We start from the raw sequence: 7,944 nt of genomic DNA, 5'->3' as shown, positions 1-7,944 counted from the left end.
CCATAGTGTCCACTCTCAATCTGTCAGGGAACTTCAATGCAAAAGTTTCTTTAAGGAAAGTTATTCACAAAACAAGCTCCAGCCGCACGGCGGAGCCAACGCAGAAAACCTAATTTGTCACCCAGCTTCCTCAGAGTAAGTACAGCGAGTCAGGCCCACTCACATGAGAAACATCCAGTGGTTTACTCAGACATTGATTCTATAAAAGACATTGCCAGATTTGGACATGTGAATACTTAGCGACCGACCTTCTTTTCTATTCTCAGTTTGGCAGGAAACATTAGAGCAAACGAGATCTTTTTCTGATGTAAGTTTCTTGCATTCCTTGAACCGATCGCGTTTCTCTCTTGTCGAACTCGCAAAGTCCGGGCACAAGAAAATATTATGGTTCTTCCAAGAAAGCTTCCCTTTGCTCCTTGCCTGGCGCAACACAAGATCTTTATCGGATGATCTCAGAAATCTGGCCAGAATCGATCGGGGCCTATCTCCCTCAGCAGATCTCCGAGCCGGCGCTCTGTGAGCTCGCTCGATTTCCAGCTTGTGGCCTGTTATGTCGAGCAGACTCAGGAAAAACTCGTCTAGGAATTTCACCACATCTCTGCCCTCCTCATGCTCAGGAATTCCAACAATTCGAATGTTATTCCTGCGGTTTCTATTCTCAAGATCTTCAATCTTGTCAAGGAGATGTTCCAAATCAACTTTGGTCGCGGGCGGATTAGCGGTTAATTCCCTCTCCGAAGATTCCAGAAAATCGATTCATTTTTCAACATCAGTCACTCTTGTAGCTAACTCAGAATATTTTGTTTCCATCACCGTAATCGATCGACGTATTACAGTGAGATCCTCCAAGTCAACAAGAATCTTCGTCAACATCACCGACATGTTGGACAACTGACGCTGGATTCCTTCTCCCACCGCGCCATCCAAATCGAGTCCCTGGTCTGTAGGCCTGTCGGGGCTTTCATCCTGAACACGTAAGTGTCTTTTAATGTCTCCAGAGCCCGAGGATTTTGACTTCTTTGCCATGTTTTGCAACAAAGGGCAAATGTGTAACTGGGTGTATCAAATTTCACCAGATTATAACATGAGAATAATCGAAAATTCAGCAAAGTGCGCAGAGCTCATCGCTCACACGTCCGCTCCTTGCATGGCGCCACGTGACCTGTGGCTTTTGATGTTTCGATAAATTTTGTTAGCTCTTCATGAACTATGACAGTGATAGATTGAAGTTGCTCGAGAGGAAAATTATGAGACACTGTTTTCTGAGGAACTGTGACAGATGATTGCATAATTTCAATTTTATTTCTGATGATTTTAATTTTATCAGTAAAGAAATTCATGAAGTCATTACTATTGTGCTGCTACGGAATATTTGGTTCAGTCGAGGCTTTATTCCTAACCAATTTAGCCATAGTACTCAATAAATACCTAGGATTGTTGTGGTTATTTTCTATGGGTTTGCTAAAATATGCTGACTTGTAGCAACAGACACTATCCTTCCATGCACCGTGAAATACCTGTAATTTTGTATTCTTCCAATTGCGCTCCATTTTCCGAGCTGCTTTCTTGAGAACATGAGTGTGATCATTGTACCATGGTACTTTTTTCTTTAATTTTCTTTAATCGAAGGGGGCAACACTATCAAGAGTGCTAGAGAAGACTGCATTTATATCTTCTGTTATTACATCAAGTTCTTCTAGACTTTTTGGCTTACTGAGTATATGAGATAAATCTGGAAGATTATTAGTGAAGCTATCTTTAGTGGTCAAAAGAATAGTTCTACCTGAATGATACCGTGGCGTTGATTGAGTAACATTAGCTGATTGCAGCATACAAGAGACAAGGTAATGATCTAAGGTGTCATCTCTCTGCGGCAGAATTTCTATAGCATCAACAGCAAATCCATATGACAGAATTAAATCTAGCATATGATTATGGCAACGAGTTGGTCCTATCACATTTTGTCTAACTCCAAGAGAGTTGAGAATATCGATAAATGCTAATCCCAATGTGTCATTTTTATTATCAATGTGAATGATGAAGTCACCAACAATTAAAACTCTATCCACAGTAACTACTAGATCAGATTGAACATTTGCCAATTCACCAAGGAAATCAGAATACGGCCCGGGTGATCTATATACTGTAGCAAAGGCAAAAGATTTTAATGTGTATCTGACGGTGTCACATTAAGCATTATTAGTTCAGAAGACTAAAACTTATATCCTGTCCTCTGAGTAACACCAAAAATTTCACTGTAAATTGCAGTAACACCTCCTCTTTGACCCTTCAGACGAGGCTCATTTTAATAACCTGGGGGAGTAGATTCATTTAAATAAATATGTTCATCCAGTTTGAGCCAGGTTTCAGTCAAACAGATCACATCCAAACCATGATCTGTAATAATTTCATTTACAATTAGTGCTTTGGTTGAAAGAGATCTAATGTTTAGTAGCCCTACCTTTATATGATGTTTATCTTCAATTTTTTGTCATTTTCAAGTTTTACATTAATCAGACTTTTTCTAAATGATTTAGTGAGTGTTTTGTGTTTGGTAGTTCGGGGAACAGACACAGTCTCTATATGATATCTAGGTGATACAGTCCCTATGTTTTGTAGTTTATGTGACATGTGTGGTGTCTCAAGGCAGCTAGCAGACATTCGGATTAGCCTGTATGTCTGCATCCAAAATAGTATCTACCTGCTTCTCTTTCTCACTGACCTCCACTAGCATTCGGATGCATGTCTCTAACTCATTAAGCTTCTCCTCGCAGCCTGACTAATTTCTTACATTTATCACATGTAAATTCCTTACTGCTGATGGAAGAAGCGATAGTAAACGTGGCATGTAATGCAGGAAGCAATAACATGAGCGGATGCCATGACTTACCGCAAATGTTTGTTGTTGTTATGGTTGTTCTTGAGCGGCGAGGGTTTGAGATCGATGTGAATCCCTCACGCAATTGTTTGTTGTTATAGTTGTTCTTGATAAGTGGTGCTTTGAGATCATTGCAATAATCTGTGTAACACAGAGGAGAAAACGGGTGCGCATGGTAAAATGCAAGCAGTTTAATCATTGTAAAAAGGGGTATTGCCAAACCTATTGGTCCGATGTTGGATTCCAATAGAATGCCCCCTGAAGGTTTCTGCGTTGTTCTATCTTTTCTGAGCGCTGAACCAAAAACATGTATTAATTTGTACTTTATCAGTTGACTCCATTTTTAATTTTATCTGACTCCAATTTTATATTAATCTGACTCCAATTTAAGTTGAACCTCTAATTTAGATTTAAGCTCTACTTGATTTCTGATCATTCTTTTAGTTTAATCTTTTTAAGTTATTGATTACTCTGAATTGTTCTAAATTTCATTATCCTTTCATCCGGGTCCCGATTGTCGCTCAGAGTCATATGCCGGCTGATTAATTACATAGATCTCATGGACACAAAATTGCCAGTCCTGTTCATAGTCAGCAGTTGTAGTATGCCGCCTACTGCTTGCTCATAACCAGATGAAAGTTTTATTTAGTCACGTTTCATACAACTTGCTAAGACGGTGATAAGAAGTGACTGGTAGTCTTACGTGGTTTTCTCCTATTCATAAGCTCCAGTATTGATCATTATCCTGGACATAAGTTTGCGGTAACAAAAGGCATCCCTCGAATCTATCAGTGATAAATGATTTCAGAGGAATACAGAATGAATCAAAAAGTAACAATTTATTTGCCAGGTAGGATTTAAAACATAAGTTACAAAATCAATTAAAGCCAATTTCACACATGATCAGAATAAACAAACATTCTTAAAAATAAAAGACAAGTCAAAGAAACATACCTGGCAATAGAAAGTGAAACACAGCAATTGTGCAGGAGATCTGACTACAGATTCCCCGAGCTCCTTGCCAACCCTCCTTAAATGCCAAACAATTCTATTGTTATTTCAGATGTGTTTGTTTGATGTTATTCAGGAATTGGTTTACAATTTAAGGGGTTGTAAGTAGACCTTCGAAACTTGTGATTGAGTAGGTCGTTTGATGTTTACAAAGAATGCACCTAATCTGATGGTTCCTACAAGAGATCTGGGAGGGGGGCATGCCCCAGAGAAAATACAGTATTTGACTAAGTTCTTAAATCTTACTTGTGATTTGACTTTGCTGAGAGGGAATGAGACTGTTTTACCAGTTGCACTGAGACCTCTTGAATGATACCAAACATGTATGATAAGAAAACCTTTTACATTACAGAACAGAATAAAGTCATAACTTAGTTTCTGGTGACCCTAAAGTGAACTGATGTGAGAGAGAGGGCAGATGTGAGTGAGATTTGCATTTTATGGTCCTTAATCAGTAGGGTGTGTTGGCACAGGTGGAGATGCTCTTCTGTGTGAGAGTTTTATGATGTTGGCTCTCACAGAGCCTTTTGGGTGTAGACATTCTCATGCCAGCCTTACAGTTTCCTCCGCTTGGCCCCCAGGGACGAAGAGTACCTGTGGGGTCATTGTGTCTTACTTTTATTTTTTATTTTTATTTTTTATCTCAGTCTCTGAAGTGTGTGCAGTTGTAACGGGCTAAGAGCCAGGGCAACTTCAGTTGACCTTCTCATGGATTGGATGAGGTACCAGAAGTAACAGCACTGGGCCAGTGTAAAAGTGAAGATTATGCCGACAGTGCATCCACAGATTATCCAGTCCCACCAGGTGTAGGCGTATTGTGCAGAGCGGGTGGATGAGATGGACAGGATTTTTGCAGTCTTTCGGGCTAGGTTAGCCTCCACCTGTGCTTGAGCAAGGTGGTACTCAGTTTGTTGGATGATTCTTTGTGCCAGTTCCATCGTTTCGACCACAGCTTGGGTGCTTTGCTCATAGAAGGTGTCATCCCACCATGGCAAAGCCTCTGCGTCCAGTGGTACTCTCCCCAGAATGTTTAGCTGTCCCATGGAAAAGTCCTCTGTTACTTCTAAACAAAAATAGTGATTGGCAGAGCAGGACAATCCCCTGGAGGTGAAGGAATTCATTTAACTGACTACACACCATTGTGTATGAGATACCTGAATAGCATCAGAATGACCATGCAATGACTGAACCTTTATGAGTTTAGTGTCATAAGGAGAAAAAGGTTGTAAGGTGTTACATGTACAAACAACATAGTTATGAGTTTCATGACAGCAAGTGCGACTGGTAAATAAGGTCTCAGTACCCCTCAAGGTCATGTACCCAGTAAAGTGGTCCCATTTGATGATCTGATCATTCACTACTACACCACTAGAGCATGTGGTAGTGGAATTTGGAAATACATAGTCTGGATGGATTAAAGGAAAGGTGGCAAAAAACCCAAGGCAACCAATGCATTAATTTCCAGTATACATCATAATGGTGGTTAATAACTCCGAATAATTTATATTTTTCATTTTGTCTGAAGCATGCCATCTGTTCAAATCTAAGATTTCTGTTAGATCATTTAGAACATGCCTAGGTGTCTTATGGAGACGGAGGTCTAAAAGATCTTGTCTAGCAGCAGTAAATAAATCTTGTGCATATGATCTGCAGGCTAAGTCACATTTGATGGTACGGGTCTGATTGAACAATGCATGGCTGTCCAACAGATGTGCCTGCGCTTTGGATCTAACCATTTTGATTATAATTTCATTGGTATTGGTGATATGTTGGAAACCAGTGGCCACCTGATTTGCCATCCATGTTGAAAATTGAGATTATTTAGTTATTTTGAAATTGTTGACTATGGAATTAACTGAACCGAAGAGGCCTGCAATATTTCCAAGCAGATCTCGTTTGGAACAGGTGTATGGTATTTTGACAGCAAGTCTGCCTTTGTAATCAGAAATTAAATCATCGCTTCATGCCTGTAGCCATGCATATGTTTGTCATCATTGTTACAATGTTTTGTATAAGCAGATAGAATATTGGATATGTTGTACGTTACATGAGTCATCACTAAATTTACATCATGAAGTAGAGTTTTATTAAGGGATTGGGTATAGCTTTGGGCATTGCTTTGGTTTACCATACCCACAGGTGGTTAAATTAAAACAGTGATTGGCAGTTCATGAACAGTTTTGTGGGCAAGTGAAATTGTTCTTGCTAGTTTTACATTTTCCTACACAATAAATTCCTTCCTTTTGGCTAGTTCAGATGAAGGTTTTTGGTCTATTGTCATAGGGTTTGTATAGTGTTAAATTGAATTGATATTCTGTGTAGCTTATGTGTGTGGTGTTTTGTGTTTCTGTGTGGCAACAGCGAAGGAGGGGCTAGCGGGGGCTTAAGCACCCCCTAAAAAAGGCTGAGCCCCCACTAAGCCCCCCAAACCCCCAGTCATTTTGTGATGAAAAATATTTATGGAAAAAAATATATATATGAAGACATTGTACTGACTTATATGTAACAAAACTAAACTATGAAATCATATTTTTCATTTAAAGCTGGAGTATGTAATTTCTGCGACACTAGCGCCACCGAACGGAATTGAAAAAATAAACAGTGTTTTTAAAACAGCTTTCTGAATACGCCCCTTGCATGCAGTTGTTCAAACAGTCAGATAGTCCTGCCCCCAACTCACGCCACAGAGTGCACGGGGAGAGTGCGTGGACAAGTTGCGGGGCAGTATACAAATATAGATTGACAGAGAGGAAGTACATCCTATCATTACATTCGGACCGAATGCAATGATTGTTCGATCATTTTTTAGTCCTGTCCCTTCCACAGAAGATATATATTTACATTTAGACCACTTAAATTATTGATTGCTATCAGGATGTGAACAGACTTTCAACCAGTATAACAAAAAATGTTTCTGGAAAAGATTGTACTCCCTAGCTTTAAGTAAGTGATGATGACCGTTGACTTTTGTTGCTTGTTGTGTGTGATTTGATTGGTTGGTTCATATCATTGCAAGTGTGATTGCGTGTGCGTGATAACGTTAAGGTTAGTCTAGCAGTTTCGAAGTGTTGAATCGATTCGGTGAAAAACAATACGTTCATATATTCTAGTGATCTATTAGGTGATTATGGACCCCTTTACTTTAGTTGTCCCAAAAAATGAGGGAGAGTGGATGATGTCGCTGGCGATCCACAGATTCCTAATTCCAGCAATGTGAATGCTAATGCGGTGGAGGACATAGTGATGACAAACATGGAGGATAATGAGGACGAGGAGGACAATGAAGAAGAGGAAGAGGGGGTAACGTTAGTGGCAGCGGAGGGTTCGTCTTTGGCAGAAGACTCGGAGAGCAATAATGAGAGTGGGGGGGAGAAGAGTTAGCTTCCACTGCCATAGCTGCCATCACTGACAAGAAACCTGGTGGTCCTGTGGATTTAAGCCAAGATCCAGCTGAGGGACTGAGGCGTCCTCAATTAAAGTCTTACCCAACTCGAAAATTTGGATCTCAATCAAGGGGGTTTAACAACTCTTGGTTCAAACAATACTCATGGCTGGAATACTCACTCTCAGTTGATGCTGCTTTCTGCTATGTGTGTAGACATTTTTTCCACCATGTGCCGGGTCATATCGAAAAGAACTTCACCCATGCCGGGTTTCGAAACTGGAGAAAAGGAGCAGAGAATCCTGGCCCAACACAATGCAAGTGGTTCCCATAAACTAGCCATGGAAGCATGGTGTGAATTTAAGGTGCAATCGAAAAGTGGGTCGAAGATTTTAACACAACTTGACGTTGGACATTCCAAGATTGTACAAGAAAACAGGCAGTATATGCGAGCAGTAGTTGAGTCACTACAGTTTACAGCTTGTCAAACGATTGGTAAGCGAGAGCAGAGAGAAAACGAGCAATTCACCAGCAGTGGTAATTTCCTTGAACTGTTAAACCTGCTTGGAAAGTTTGACAGTACTGTGTCAAAAAATGTAGCTAGTTGTCCTGGCAGTGTTAAATATGTGCACCGTGACATTCAGAATGAATTGATTGACATTATGGCTAGCAT

General features: G+C 40.2%; 1 pseudogene; it reads right to left on the bottom strand.

The window, feature by feature from the left end:
• Window positions 1–4,527: 4,527 nt before the first annotated feature.
• Window positions 4,528–5,945, bottom strand: LOC127434568 (uncharacterized; annotated as a pseudogene).
• Window positions 5,946–7,944: the final 1,999 nt, after the last annotated feature.

This window comes from Myxocyprinus asiaticus, chromosome 4, assembly GCF_019703515.2.
Source record: "Myxocyprinus asiaticus isolate MX2 ecotype Aquarium Trade chromosome 4, UBuf_Myxa_2, whole genome shotgun sequence".
Taxonomy (NCBI): Eukaryota; Metazoa; Chordata; class Actinopteri; order Cypriniformes; family Catostomidae; genus Myxocyprinus; species Myxocyprinus asiaticus.
This window is presented reverse-complemented; position numbering and strand designations above follow the sequence as displayed.